Below are 16658 nucleotides of genomic sequence, written 5' to 3'. Positions count from 1 at the left end.
AGCCCCTAGTATATTTATTTACTTTGCCAGGTATATATTGAGTAGGCAGATACTTGCCTTGGCATTGAGGATATAGCAGTGGACAAAACAGGCATAATCTATGCCCTGATTGAGTTTATATTCTAAGGAGACATTCAATCTGCACTGTCTAACAGGGATAGCCAGTAGCCGCAGATGGCTATTTAAATTTAAATTAAGTAGAATTAAATTAATTCAGCATTCACTTCCCCAGTCACATTAGCCATCTATCAAGTGCTGTGTAACTCCCTGTGACCAACGGCTACCTGCTGGATAACTCAGATGTAGAACATCCCCAGCCCTGCCGAAAGTTCTGTTGGACAGTGCTGCAACAGACGAACGGGAAAGTATATGTACTCTGTCAGGTGATGGTGCAGCATAGGGGATGCTGAGGTGGGAGTGGGAGTGGAGCCGTGGTTACATGCAGTGGTCAGGGGAGGCGGGATTCTAGGCGGAGCCAATGACGAGGGTCAGCATGTTGTAGCAGGAGTTCAGGAGGGTGCCTTTGGTTCAACAGGAAGAAGAGTGTGGTTGGATGGAGCTGAGAGGGGAGAGGAGTGGAGGCAAATAAGAAAAGCAGAAGATTGCCTGGGGATGGCTGCAGGGAGTTATCTAGGATGACAAGAACTTAGGATTCACTCTGAGTGTGATAGGATGTCATTGGAGGATTCTGAGCTTAAGGAGTGACATCATGTGGCCTGCATTTCAACAGAACTGCACTCTGGCTGGTGCATGGCAAATTGACAACACATTCAAAGGTGCTATTTTATCCCAGTGTAGGCAAGAGTGGGCAATGGCTTGACCGAAAGAGTTAAGCGGGAAAGATGGTCAAATTCAGGACATGTTCAGAGGATAGATATGACAGGGCTTGTTATTGGATATGAAAGGTGAGAAGTAGAGAGGGGTCAGAAATGATTCCAGATGATTCATTCTGGAAGTGCATGAATGGACATCTCTTTCATTGAGTCAGAGGATACTGTAAGAGGGTCAGGATTGAGGTGTGGGGGATGAAGGGTACCATTTGGGATGTGAGTTCAAGATGACAACTAAACATCAAGTAGAGATAGAAAATAGACACCGGGGTCCAAAAGTCCAATTCAAAGAAGTTTTAGCTGGAGGTAGAAATATGTGAGTCAACAGCATAGACTTGGTATTTAAACTCAGAAGACACTCTCTTATTTATAGTAAATGCTTAGAAAATGGACCATCTCTTCTTCATCCTTGTTCGGTAAATGGTGGCTGGCTACTAATGTCTATGAATAGGGAAATAGGAGTTGGAAGAGAGTTGTCAAGGTACCAGAACAAGTTAGAAATAAACTGTTCTTGCTCCCAGTCCTGCGCTCCTCCTTACAACTTACATTGCTATAGTCTCTCTGGAACTTCATCCTTTTCTTCATTAACAAGAGTCTGGCCATCTTGCCTGGAAAATCCATTGCACATTGCCCATGGGCGGGCTCCCAGTGTCCCAGGTCAAGGGTGTGCTCCCTCTTCCCTAGCTCTCCTGCACTTCTCCATGGGGCAACAGTTCAGGAGTGAAGATAGGGCTTCTCCAGGCTAACTCTTGAGTCCCTGCAGAGCTAGGCAAGGTTTTGGCTTTCTAACCACCATCCCCTCTTATCTTTTAGTTGGGAGCCTGTTTAGACACATTTCTGCAGCCTTTTCATAGGCCTATTGGGGAAGCCATTTGGAAAAAGCAATGTAGCTCTAGTGTGCCATTTGACCAGAGAGCTGAATCTTCTTTCTCTTAATTAAAACATTTAAGCTTTAAGAACTGTCACCCTAAGTAGTACCTCTTTATTCCCAAAACACAGACATAAACACATACACATATACACATGCAAGCGCACACCCACAAACACACTCTTGATTATCCTCACACAACAGCCAGGGAAGCTCTTATGGAATTATGTGCCTCTGGATCTGATCTTGTATATCCTCTTTTTTTTTTTTTTTTCTTTTCCTTTCCTTAAAAAGCAAGCAAGATTATTGGTGGGAGGGCTCACTACCTTCTCTGCCCCACACAAAGTGCCCCACCCCCACCCCAGTAGAGTGGTAAATTCCTGAGGGTCTGACCTTTTGGTTTCCCAGCTGATCTGCCTTCAGGTGCAGCTTCATTGTTTCTGATCTTTCCTGTTAGCTTGAAGCTTGAGGCTACAATTCCAAACAGTGGATCATTCGGGAAGGAGGCATGTGTTAGCCAGTTTTGGAAATGATCAACTCTCCCACAAATATCCCCTAAAATTACACACACACACACACACACACACACACACACACACACACCCTGCAAAGCTTAAAATGCTACTAGAATCCACTGGGTTGACCTTCTCAACTTTATCACTGGTAATATTGACACTAGAGAAGAAAAGTGAGAGAATCAAAGTTTCATAGCTAGCAGATAGAGAGTCAGGATTCCAACTCAGGACCCTGTGCTCTTAACCATTGCTTCCTAAGTTTCTGCGGCTCTAGTGTGGGTTTAAGACTGCACATTTCTAAAAAGGTACAAGCTATTGCTGATGCTTCTGGCCAAGCACAACTCTTGATGCACCGAGACTCTGAATAGTCCTTCCTCTTCCTCTCAAATAGTCCTCTTATTTTCCACATGAACAGGAGAAGTCCCAGCTGTAATATTTGTTAATTTATTTATGTGACAAAGTTGTGCTCATGTCTGTCACTTTATTTTCTACCTCTGTTTGTCCCATGCCTTGGACTCTAAGTACATGGAGACCTGTAATTGCCTGGAGGTACCATACCCTTTCATGACTACATTCCTTTGACGAGCAGTTTCCTCTCTCTTGAAATGTCTTTCTCCACCCTTTCCTGGGAGATCAAGGGTTCTTTTTTTATTTCCATTCCATTCAGCCCAAATCCGTGACTATACGAGGAGCCCTCCTCTCTGCTCTCATACCCTCTGTACTTTCCTGTGTCATAGTTCTTGTCATTGTTCTTTCCTTGTCTGGATCTGTCATCAGACTGTAAGCTTTGTTAATGGCTGGTAAAAGGGATTCAAAACATGTGTCTTGCTTATTCCTGTGTCTTTAAAACTTAGCCTATTGCTGGTACACCTGGGTACTCAGTGGGTTAAGCCTCTGCCTTCAGCTCAGGTCGTGATCCCAGGGTCCTGGGATTGAGCCCCACATCAGGCTCTCTGCTTCCTCCTCTCTCTCTGCCTGCCTCTCTGCCTACTTGTGATCTCTCTCTGTCAAATAAATAAATAAAATCTTTTAAAAAAATAAAACTTAGCCTATTGCCGACATATAATTACTGCACAGAAAATCATGAAAGGATGAAGAAAGGAAGGAAATTTATATGCTTGAAATAATTTTATTTATTTATTTATTTATTTTTAAGATTTTATTCATTTGATAGAGATCACAAGTAGGCAGAGAGGCAGGCAGAGAGAGAGAGAGAGAGAGAGAGAGAGTGGGGAAGTAGGCTCCCTGCTGAGCAGAGAGCCCGATGCAGGGCTCAATCCCAGGACCCTGGAATCAGAACCCGAGCTGAAGACAGAGGCTTGAACCCACTGAACCACCCAGGTACTCCTTGAAATAATTTTATATACCAGTTTTTCGTTTATTCCTTCATATCCACTTACATATGAACTCAGATTAAGTATTTCCCAGCTCTAGAGAAATTAGGAACCATCCAGTAGCCAGATAAGCTAGAAGGCTCTGGCTTCATCCTTGCTTTCAGCCACACCCCTGAGAGCCCGGTCCTTGTAGTCTTCACTCTACACATCTTCACAATAGTCCTCTCAAACATCCTGTGCAAAGTTAGACCTTCTGACTAGAGTTCCCTCTACCTGAAATGTCTCCCATTCTTTAATAATCTACTTTGTAAAATTCTACTCACTGATTACCTCTCCTTTCCTCTTGGTAGAATGGATGACTTCCACAGTATCATCAGAGTTCTCTGTTGACCAAAAATCTGATTAAAACTTGAGTTATTGTTTGGAAATTTGCCTATCCTGCTAAAATGTAAGCTCTTTAAAGCAGGGACTATATCTCATTTATTTCGGAATTCTTCCCACCCCAATGTCCAACAAAGCACCCTACTCTTACAAGTCACTCAAGGCATAAATGGATGAGACTATATACAGGTAAGGAGTAGAAATGGGAACATTAGATCCCTGAATATATTTTCATGGGTCTTGACTCTGACTCATTTTGAAAAATTGATTTCAATTTGTTAGATTCAATTCAAGCAAGATTTTCTTAATTCCACAACTCATAAGTCTTGTGTGTTAAGTGCTATGGGAAATCACAGACAAATTGGACAATGTTCCTGCCTTCATGGATTTCACATTTTCACAGGGATAAAAATAAGATGCTCATATATAGCTATTATAAAAGACAAAATGTGGGATAAATCAAGAACAAGCATTAACAAAGTAGCTCATGCCTGGAAAAAAGGGAGAAATGTATTCTGCATGGGGATTTCAGGTGATATATCATGGAGTGCATGACCTTTTAGCTGAACCTGGTAGAATCAGGGGGGAGGATTAGTAGGAGTGGTCCTTTCACAGAGAGATCTTAATGATTGAAATCAAGAAGAAAAAAAAGTTTAAAATTATTCCAGGAGCCAGAAATCAGTATATATGGGCTGGCATCTAGAGAATGTCTTACGCATGTGGTGGTGGAGGAGAATTAGGGAAGAGACAGGTGATGAAGTTGGAAAGGTAAGATGAAGAGAATTCACAGAGAGATAACAACCAGAAGATTCTGAAAACCAGTAAGGGATTTAGTTAGCCTATATTGGTCATTGGAAAAGGGGAACTGCCTTCCATATCTGTCTAACGGTTGGGGAACATCTAACTGTCCAAGTGATTAGCTGGGCCTCCGCTCCCTTGCCTCCCATTGGGAATTAGATTATGGGGAAGTCATGGGAAAAATAAACCCCAAACCCCTCTATACCCTCAGGCCTTAGATCTGTCAAAAGTGACTTTGCAGTAAGCTCCTTCTTCTGCAGGTGGGATTCTTTGGACTGAACAAAGTCATAGAGTCCCAACATTGTTCATCATGTCTTAAAGCTTTAGGGGATGTGACACTAAGAAAGATAATTCCTCTAAATTGACCAAGAAGAAAGAGAGAAGTGGGGATGTAGTGCTGCTGAGGAACATTTAATTGTGATGATGCATGGACAAACCTGGCCAAGTTTTCCTGGCCGTGTGCCATAGCCCAGCTCAAGTGTGTTCTTCAAGGGATTTCAACAATTAGTACCACCCACAGGGCTGATGATGGAATTGGATATGTGGTGTGCTGGAGCTGGCCTGTATGACAGCTCATGAAACTCAAGAGAGTTGACTGTTACCATCTTTTCCCAACTCCTTGTCTGGTGATGTCATGTACATAGCCTGAAAATTGGTTATGATAAAGGTATTTATATCAACAAAATTGGTTAATGAAAATCATGGCTGATGTTCTTTGGAAAGTGAGTCATTAAATGTTTACCTTCATGATGGTGAATGGATTGAGAACAAACTGATTCAGGAGCAAGGCAAGGAAGGGCTTCATTGAAGGTTTAGAGAAGGCCTGACAGTGTTGTCAGAGGGTGGCTACCATCACACTTCATCTCTGAGGACAGAAGCAAATATTCAAGAACTACTTGCAATGGTCCCATACAATGCAGCGCCAGAATGTTGAAATGATCAGACTTTGGTTCTTCAGAATGTCACCATGGGTAAACCTTTGGTGAAACAGCTTTTCTAAAGCTCTGCACATGTGTAGTATCATGCTAAATGCTGTATATAAAAATCTTTGACAGTATGGCTTCAAACCACACAAAGCAAGTAAGGGCAGAACAGTAGTACATTTAGTCACTAATTCATTAATCTCTTTATTTATTCATTCAAGCATTTAGTGAACCGGAGTAAAATTGGAATAACCTTTTGAGTCCGACCAGGTTTAAATCTTTTCTTCTCTCTTTACTGGTAGTAGGGCTTTGGGAGAGTCATTTAATATATTCAAACCTTGATATATATATATATATATATAATATATATATATAATGAGAATAAGTCTTATTTGGCAGGGTGCTGAAAAATCACATTTCAAATACACTCAGTACACATAATGTATGGTGGGCACTCAGAACATAGTGTGTGCTATTAATTCTGTAATCAGTTATGCAGTCTCTAGGGCCTTCATGTAATTAATTCAATATATTTTTCAATTAAATTGATAAATTTTTCATGAGACACCCCTAACCCAGCATTGTGCACTGGGCTAAATTATTTAAGAAGAAAGTAGGATGTTGTCTCTGACCTCTAGGAGTTGGCCACCTGATAGAGAAACTTAGCATAACATGGACATTCCTGTCTGCTGCCTTTTATTTAGTCCTTGTGTTACTTTTTAAATTAGTGCAACGAGAAAAGTCCAGGGTCTCAATCCTGGTGCTAGCTTGGCCACAAATTTGTCACTTGACCTTCAGTATGGCATATGCTCTGAACTTCATATTCATTCTCTTCAACAAAGAAATTAGTGGAAACAACTTTTAATGCAAGAAAGATCCCTAGTGGTTATCTAGTCTGATCTAATGAGGAGACTGAAGGCCACTGAGGCTAAGCAAGTTGCCCAGTGTTGCTCAGTAAATTAGTGGCAAGATGTGATTTACAACCTGAATAATTCCTAAGATACTTCTCAGCTCAAAATTCATGTTTCTATGACCTTTTGAGCACTAATAACTTACAGCCTAAGTATGATTGAAACAATTTGTAAATGGCATTTAAAGCAGATTGAATTTTCTTTTCAAATTGTTATGAACTTCAGTCATGTTCCCCATCATATTCAGTTTATTTTCATGTCTTCAGCGGCCACTTTTCATTTGCAATAAGATATCAAATGAGAATACACTGAGTGTGGTTATGTTATATATATGTCTTATATTTTTTAAAAGATTTTATTTATTTACTTGAGAGAGAGAGAGAGAGAGAGTGATCACAAGTAGGGAGAGAGACAGGCAGAGAGAAAGGGAGAAACAGGCTCCCTGCTGAGCAGAGAGCCCGATGCGGGGCTCAATCCCAGACCCTGAGATCATGGCCAAAGCTGAAGGCACAGGCTTAGCCCACTGAGCCACCCAGGCACCGCAAATGTCTTATATTGTACTAAATATTTCTCCCATCCAAGTACTAACCAGGCCCGACCCTGCTTAGCTTCCGAGATCAGACGAGATCGGGCGCGTTCAGGGTGGTATGGCCGTAGACTGTACTAAATATTTCTAATGTTTATAGATTACTCCTGTTATTTACTAAGCCTTATATTATTATTATTATTATTTTTAATTTATTTGAGAAAGAAAGAGAGAGAGAACATGAGAGGAGAGAGGTCAGCAGGAGAAGCAAACTTCCTGCTGAGCAGGGAGCCTGATGCTGGACTAGATCCCAGGACTCCAGGATCATGACCTGAGCTGAAGGCAGTCACCTAACCAACTGTGCCACCCCCGCATCCCTAAGCCTTGTATTATTAAAGTTTAATGGGACACAAGGACTTTATGAAGTTGTAAATTCGAGAATTTAGAGATGGAGAATGTCCCTCCTTGAAGGAGATTGTAGCATGGGTATTTCCAAGTACCAGACATGTAGGATTTAAGTAAATTAGTACATAGGTGAGGTTCACAGTTAAATAAATTGAGATTTATCTATAGAGAATCAGATTCCTGGCAGAGAGGAGAGATTTGTATATGAGAAAAGTCTTATTAAATCTTGTCATATGTTCATTGTACTTATTGCTGTAGCTCAGTCACTGAAACAGTTCCTGGATCAATATATCTTTTCTTGGATGAATTAATGAATGAGTACGTGCATGCATGAATGAATGAGAGAAAAGTAAGTTTTATTTGGTGAAATGTCAGGACTTGATCAATGGGCTTAGTGCACTGTTCTGGTGTCAGGACCATAGATAGCTCTCTAGGCTTTGGCAGTGATATTTGGTTAAGGGTTTTTGCTAAACTTTTATCTGGTACAGCTCTCTTCTGAACGTCACCTTCTCCTTTGAGATGGGTACCATTAATCTTTTTTGAACTCAGGTAAAGTAAGCTCTAACCTTTATTGGTTCCGGATTAGTACAACTATGTTCCAACTCCAGTGGGTCTCAACTAGGGAAGTCAAACCTCCATGAAGTGAGTCACTCTTATCCTCAGAATTCATAATGCTCTCTACGTTACCATTCTTTGTCCTGAACTTTAATAGACCCCAAATTAAACAAAACTCATCTAAACTTATTGTCAATTAATGAATCTTGTGCCTCATTATTCAGACATGTGAGATAATGAAATCAAACTTAAAAAATAAAATTTCCAACAGAAGCCATTCAAACAACAACAAACTGAGTTTTTTTTTTCTTGTTTAAAGGCCATGAAATCAATGTTAGCCTTAAAATCCCATTTATTTCATCAGATTGATTCATTTGATGTCAGTTATTGCCAATATATTATAGATGGGGGTGTTAGACAATGGCTAGAGATAGCTTACAGTTAAGAGAGGCACGGTGGAGTTTTGGTACGATACCCAGGAATGCATGAATACTGGGCTAACAGTGACAACATCTGCAATTTATTATACCTTTATGGGGTACCAAGCATAATTTCTGCAGCTTTCTATAACTATCTTGGACTTAATAACAACACATCTATGTAGTTATTGTTGCTTCAACTTTCCATACAAGAAACTATGTCTTAAAGTTGGTTGGATGAAACTCCCAAGGTCATATATTTGCTAAGTATCACAGCTGGGATTTGGACCCAAACTGGGTAAAAAGCTACTGTTTGAGGAGGAATCCGTGTTTGAGAAGTTTGCTTAGCACTGAGAAGAGAGAGGCATTTTGGCATTCTTTCCTTGATAGGTATTTGCAGAGAATTCTCAGAGGTAGGCATGAATCCTTTGGACAAAGAATTTAGAATAAGTTGACTTGAAAAAATAAAAGGACCCAATTGGATTGGGGACAAGGGAGACATGCAGAAGTCAGGGTTGGAACTGTGACAGCATTTATGAGTTGTAGGGAAACTATTTTATATTTCTATTCAGGAGTCTTGCTATATTTGGTCTAGATGTGTTGTAAAATGTTATGTTGTAGAAGAGGGTTGAGGTCTTTTGAAGAAGGACAATCTGTGTCAAAGATGAGGTCATAAAATCTCAGAAAGCCCACAACAGAAAGCAGCAGGACCGACTGTTCACAAATTTGGAAGGACAAGAAGGTTAGAATGGGCTGCAGAAGAGACTGAAAATGTTTTCTCACTGGGAACTTGCCAGCCTCACTGAAAGTCCAAGGTAACCTTTGCTTCTGAACTTGAAAGAAGGAGGTTGTGAGAGATTACAAGTGTCATCTGGTAAAGTTGCAAATGGGAAAATAACTTGTGGTATCTCTGATTATGACTGCTGGGATGCATGTGCCAAAAAGAAGGGAAGCTCTCCACTTTTAAGAGTAGTTTCATCGTCAAAAATATAATTTACTGGCATTTAAATTTGAGACTATATTTAATTTTATTCAACAAGAATATTACAAAAATAAATCGGTTTCTCTATAAATGGCAGCTGCCCTACTATTTAAAAAAAGCCAGAAACTTCTAAATATATCTGTAAATGTATACCTTATGACCAGTGAACTACCAAGAAACAAAAGTATGGAAAAAGGAAGATGATGGTAAAATAGAGGTGGGGGCTGGGAGTGTTCAGAGCCATGCTGTGAAGTGTTCTGCACTGGGTAGTGGTCGGTCATGTCCAGCAGCCATTTTGGCAGGTCTTTGCAGGTTCTTTTCCCTTTGCATGCAGCAGTCTGGTCTCCACCTGCCCTCACTCCTTATAAGCCTTATTCTTCCCTTTCTTCACTCCTTATCCTTCATGGTTCAGCTCAAATGTCTCATCCTTAAGGTTTTTGCTGACCTTCTAGACTTAGTTTTCCCTATGTTTTATGCAATATTAGTATACTTTATTTTCCTTTAAATAATGATAATAATATAATAATAATGATAATACTGCTATTGTACAGTACAAAATATGTCTCTGTGGACTTTGAAAGTACCATTTAATCCCTTTAATAGCCCTAGGAGATAGATACAATCATATTTTAACTGAGCAAGACACAATCAGATACATGTGCCAATATTTTGCATACCATGAAGAAAAAAACCCATTAAGATATTAATAACACACAAGTCTTCATTTCAAGGATATGAAAATATGGAAAACCATAGGTCTTAGATTTGGTGTAATTGAGGTGCCTGGGTGGCTCAATCGTTAAGGGTCTGCCTTTGGCTCAGGTCATGATCCCAGGGTCCTGGGATCAAGCCCTACATCGGGCGTCTTGCTTGGTGGAAAGCCTGCTTCTCCCTCTTCCACTTCCCCTGCTTGTGTTCCCTCTCTTGCTGTTTTTCTTTCTGTGTCAAACAAATAAAAAATCTTAAAAAAAAAAAGACTTGGTATAATACCTTATTATTACCATTTTACAGATGAGGAGACTGAATCACCTTAGTTAATGGATTTTCCCAATGCTACATAACTAGGAAGTGGTGAGTCTAGATTGGAATCCTAGAACTTGGGCTTGAGAGTGTATCCTCTTAACTCCTGATCTGTGTTATCAGTACAGAATCACAATATCTAATTAATATTTATTTGTATGATTCTGTGTTCAAGTCCTAGCTCTCCAAGAGACCATATGCTTTTTAAAGACAAAGATGGCACCTGCGGTTATACTGCTGACCCCCAAGCCCAGCACATTGTGTAATACACTGTCAATGTTTAATAATGAATGATGGAATGAGTGAATGAAAGAAGAGACTTTGGGTTTAGAAACAAATTCCTTGGGCTTCACTACTGGATTTGCAGTTTTGACTAATAGTGTGACCTTTGACATGTCACTTTGTTCTCTGGGCCTCTGTTTCTCTATTTATAATACAAGAGGAAATTACAGTTGACCTTGAACAACACAGGTTTGAACTGTGCAGGTCTGCTTACATGCAGATTTTTTTTTTTTTTGAGAAATGCAATATGGTACTCTAGATGTATTTTCTCTTATGATTTTCTTAATAACATTTTCTTTTCTCTTGTTTATTATAAAAATACAATATATAATGCATATAACATGCAAAATATGCATTACTTGACTGTATTTAATTAGTAAGGCTTCTCACAATTAAGTTTTTGGAGAGTCAGAAATTACACATGGATTTTTTAACTGTGCCTGGGGGCTGGCAACCCTATCCTTCATGTTGTTCAAGGATCAGCTGTACATTGGGTTTTCTCTGAGTGCTCTCCAACTTTGAATGTGTATTGCAAATATGCATTGAAAGCCAGTGCTCTGCCCAGCATTAAACTAGATAAAACATATTAATGTTAGCATAATGCCTGGTACACAAAGCTCAATGAACATTAAGTATTGTTATAGCTGTGGTCAAAACATGAATTGAATGAAATGAGAAGTGTGGGATTAAAAAATGCAAAACAAAACAGGACAGTTACTATGAACCTTAGCAGTCAGGTAGGGCTTCCTAGAGGGGCAGGGGCTAGACTTGGACCATGAAACAAAACAATGTTTGTGATGGAGCTGCTGTGTCCAATATGGTACCTACTAACTATATGTGGCTATTTAAATTAACATGTAAATTAATTCACATAACATTTCAAGTGTCCACTAGCCACACGTGGCTAGTGGCTACCATATTAGAGACTGTAGATATAGAGTATTTCTAGTAAAGCAAGTTCACTTGGACAGGGCTGTTACAGAGTGAAGAGTAGAACTACATTTCATATATATGTCACTTGAAATTATTTATTGAGTGACAGGGCTGGGCTAAGTGTGGTGCTATACACTGATGGAGCTTAGTCTAAGGGTCTGCAAAGTACAGCCCACAGGTCAACTGCTGTTTCTCATAAAGTTTTGTTGAAACACAGCCATGCTCATTAGTTTACATATTGCCTATGACTGTTTGCTACAGTAGCAGGGTTCAGAAGTCATGACTCTGTGGCTTGCAAAACCTTAAATATTTACCAAGAGGGACTTTACAGGAAAAATTTGCCAGCCCCTGGTCAGTCTGGTAGATTGACTGGCATCTGAGTTAAAGAACTGGTTTTAGTATTCATTCATTCATTCATTCATATGTTTGTGTTTTTAACATTTAACTGGTATTTATTTCTCTATCATCCTATTTAAGCAGGATGTATGCCACTGACAAAATGAACACAATAGATTAAAAACTGTGGCTCTCCTAGAGCTCATATTCTAGTGAGGGTGGGAACACACAGATAATTAGAGTAAATAACTCTAATAAGAGTAATAACAGATAAATCTGTTGATGATTTTTTTTAAATAAAGAGGCTGCAGGAAGAGTGGGCTGTGAATGAGAAGGAGAGGGGTGGTTATGGATTTAAGCAGGGTGTTCACAGTAGGCATGACTGCGGAAGTGAGGAAGGGAAGCATCCTTTGGATATCTGGGGAAAGTGGAGTCCAGGTTGAGGAAATTGCCAGGGCACAGGCTCCAAGAGCAGATTATGCCTCATACATTTGAGGAAGATTACGTAGGAGAAGGTCCGCAGGCTTCAGTGGATACTAAGTGACTATTAGGAGCTGGGGTCAGAGAGGGACCGGAGAACCAGAGCCTTGTAGGACATTGTAAGAACATTGGCTTTCAACCTGAGCTCAGTGAGGAGCCACAGGGGCATTTTGACCTGAGGACTGATATAATTTTACTTACTCTTAAAAGGATCTCTCCGGCCACTCCATTGAGAAAAATCTACAGGGAGTAGGCAAAAGTGAGAGCAGAGGGCTGCTTAGGAGACCCATATGATTAGCCAGGCTAGAGATGGTGGTGGTGTGGGCCGGGGTAGTAGCCATGGTGGTGAAAAGAAGTTACTAGAATTAAGATATTGCATTTCATTCATTGCAGTGATTTAGTGAGCACCAATTACATGCCAGGCATTGTGCCCAGTGTTGGGGATAATGAGCAAAAGAAGCTGCCATCTCTGTCCCTTGGAGTTTTCTAACAAATTGGTTTCTTACTTTCAACATCAGAAATGAGGAATCCAATGCTATGTCCCCATATGTGTTTGGGATCCAGGACCAGTTTTCACACTGTTTCTAAAGACCCAGGAGAGGATGACACTGTCTTAATCTGCTTGGACTGTCATAACAAAGTATCACAGACTGGTGACTTGAACAAAAGAATCTTCCAATCTCACAGCTCAGGAGGCTGGGAAGTCCAGCTTTGAGATGCCCCCGGAATTGTTTCCTGGTGAGAGTACTTCTCCTGCTTGTGGACTTCTTGACTTCTGTCTGTGACCTCACATGACCTTTCTGCAGTGTGTGTGTGCAGAGAGTGTGAGATCTGCCTCTTCTCTGTTTCCTATAATCCCATCACAGGTCCCTGCTTCAGGACCTCATCTAACCCTGATTGCCTCCCAAAGGCCCCACCTCCAATACCATCATGTTGGGTGTTAGGGGCTTCAACGTATGAATTTGGGCAGACACAAACATTTGGACGGTGACGAACACCAATGACCTGGGGTGACAGAAGTGAGCAAGTGACACAAATATGCATCATAAGTGAGGACTGAGCAGAGAGTTTCTGGGCATGTGAAGGAGGTGGCTTTGGCACAAATGTAAGGAGGCAGACATCCGAGGGTGTCAACCCTGCATTGCACAGCCCTGAGTGCCCCTTAAACTTGGAGGGCGTGTTAAGTGACAGTGGCCTCTCCAACTTTCCTCCTAGGAAACCTTGAAGATTTTCCTGCAGGGGCCTGTTGGGGAGTCAAAGAGCAAAGAGGTCCAGGCTGGGAAGAACCACGCAGACCATCCAGTGGAACCCCCTCTTTCTAGAGTAGATGAGGTTGGGGTTCCTAGAGGGTCAAGGATTTGCTCATTCAGGAAGTTCATGACAGAGTAGAGGTCTCCCGACCACCGTGCTTGCTGAAGCTTGATTTCTCCATCTCCTGGGAACAACATAAGCAGTCAGTCTTTTTTATCCGTGAAGTGGAGGCCCCCAGCTGAGCCAAGCCCTTCAGGAGTCTTTTACAACATCTGAAGGTGGTATCAGCTTCTGGCAGTGTTGGGGCTTTTGTTTTTTGTTTTTTTGTTGTTTTTTTTTTTTTAAAGATTTTATTTGTTTATTTGACAGACAGAGACCACAAGTAGACAGAGAGGCAGGCAGAGAGAGAAAGAGAGAGAAGCAGGCTTCCTGCCGAGCAGAGAGCCCGATGTGGGACTCGATCCCCGGACCCTGGGATCATGACCCGAGCTGAAGGCAGCGGCTCAACCCACTGAGCCACCCAGGCGCCCCAGTTTTTGTTTTGTTTTGTTTCAGGTTTTTCTTCCAGGCTTTTGATCCTATACACCCATTCATGCAAAGAAGTGTTTCCATGCAGGCCATGTGGGGCATCGTGAATTTCCCGTCAGCTTCATTATCGTCTTTCTTTCACAAACCTTGACTGAGACCCAAAGCTGAATCAGTCACCAGGGAGGGAAGCAAATGAGACACTTGCTACCACCTCCATTTGCTCAAAATCAAGCTGCCCCCAGAGTGGGCTGTTTTGTTTTCGGAAAGGCAGTCGGAGGAAAAGGGAAAGCACTAAAGTCAGGCTGACCTGGGTTAAAATCTTGGCTCTGTCTGAAACTATTGGTGTGGTTTTGAGCAAATTGCTTAATTTTCCCCCAAGCTTCAATTTCCTGCTTGGTATTCACCTTTGCTAGGTTATTGTGATGATTGTAATCAGTACAAAGTAACTGCTACATAATATGGCAAATATATGTGTTCAACAAATGGGAATTATTGAATCGGGGCAAAAAGAACCCCCCAGTGTTGACAACACTTAAGTCACAAAAGTCTTAATCATGATGGAATGGAAGGCATGGTGACAGATTTCTGAACAGAAGCAGCCTCCACAAAACCATGTTAAACACAGCACTTAGTAATAGCTCTAGCCTTTTCTGGTTATTTGATGAGAGCCTGCCTATTACACCACTGCCCCTTCTCTTCTCCTAGACTGAAGGCAGCTTCCATTTCAGTGCAGGTGATTAAAGGACTCTGATAAAGAGAAGGGTGTGTGTGTGTGTGTGTGTGTGTGTGTGTGCATATATCAGCCCAACCTTTTGGTTATTTTTTGTTAAATGGTCTTTTAATTAAAATTTCAATAGATGGGTTTCTACCAGACAACAGGGGTCATCGGGAGGTGTATGGATTTTATGCTGATCACACCAAGACTGTCCCTCAGGACAGGGCATCCAGGAATTCGAGATGCTTCAGGCAAGGCAGGTGAGGTCAGGTGGCCTCACTGTGTACAGTGCAAATGGTCCACTGCCATCTTTCAAATGCCCCCAAATGGACTTAGTAGTAAAGCCTGACTCCCTAGTGAAGCCTGGTGTGGGCCACTTGGACACACATTGCTTAATTTTAATGATTCATGATGATTCTCCATCATATACCAGTAAATGTACCATAAAAACATTTTGTGAAAGAATGTGTGTCTTAGTAATGGGAACCTGTGCCATTCTGTAATTAGATCCTTGCCGGAACGTGGGGGCTGCCTGGCATAGGGGGTGAGGGGCAGAGACTGAGTCAGGGATTGAGGGGGTTTCCTGGGGTTGGGGTGGCTGAGGGGGTAGAATGTGGGGGAGGTGAGGGGGGGCAGCCTGGGTAGGGAGGAGGAAGCAGGACCTGGGGTGGGTGAGGAGGGGGACCCTTGGAGCGGGGTAGAGGGCCAGGGCCTGAAGAAGGGTAAAGAGGTGGGTCCTGGGTAGAGGTAGAGGGGGGACACGGGGAACTCGGGCAGGATAAGGAGCAGGGCCTGGGGCAAGGGGAGGGGGTGGAGGCTGCGGTGTCTGTGCTTGTGTGAGATTGCGACTAAGAGAGCAGAACATGGGAAGGGAAGGGAAAGATGGAGAATAAGAAAAATTAAAAAAAAAAAAAGAGGAAAAAAAGTAGGGGGAGTGGAATTAACAGGCTGTGAATGTATTCTTTGCTCTAGGCGCCTTTGCCTACTGTATCTTCTCTAATCATTACATTAACCCTTGAAGTAGACACTGTCCTTTTCTGGTCTCTTTCATGGACGTAGTGGATGTGGGGATTTCACCTGCACCTGTCTGACTTAAATTTAAGTTCTTTCCACTGTAGAGGGCTACACAGGAAAGGGGCTTATAGAAAGGTGGCCAGTGAGGACTATCGAGGCACACACAGAGAGAAGGGCAAAGGCAGAAAAGCTGAGACCAAAGAGGGAAACTGAGGCAGGAGTCCATGCACAAAGATGGAGAAATGAAAAGGGAGACAGAGAAGAGGGGAAGAGAGAACCGTCAAACCGAGAGAGAGCCAAGAAAGCGCGGGGTGGGGGGTGGCGGCCAAGATCGTGAACATGAATATAATCAGGAGTGAGATTAGCAAAATGGAAATGAGCTGGGTTCAGCTGAACATACACATTATGTAAAACGGTATAATATTCCAGATGGAAGTACTGGAAATGACAGTCCTCTAGTTTCCCAGAGAAGCTCTAGCTGTGACCCTGACCATCTGCCTAGAACCGAGGCTGAGGTCACTCTGAGGAAGAGACCCCTCTGAACAGAGCGTAGAAGTCACAAGCTGTCCTCCAGTTCTCTTGGTTTCCCCCCTACCCCCAGTTCGTCACCAGCCAGAGGCAAAGGCTCCAACCTCCTGGTATCCGGTCCACT

The 16658-nt window shown here is 41.9% G+C and overlaps 1 protein-coding gene across 3 annotated transcripts in view; it reads left to right on the top strand.

The window, feature by feature from the left end:
- ASTN2 (astrotactin 2) overlaps positions 1 to 16658 on the top strand; it is an 855422-nt gene that overhangs the window by 381371 nt on the left and 457393 nt on the right. The window lies entirely within an intron of this gene.

Source organism: Mustela nivalis, assembly GCF_964662115.1.
Source record: "Mustela nivalis genome assembly, chromosome: 13".
Lineage (NCBI taxonomy): Eukaryota > Metazoa > Chordata > Mammalia > Carnivora > Mustelidae > Mustela > Mustela nivalis.
This window is presented reverse-complemented; position numbering and strand designations above follow the sequence as displayed.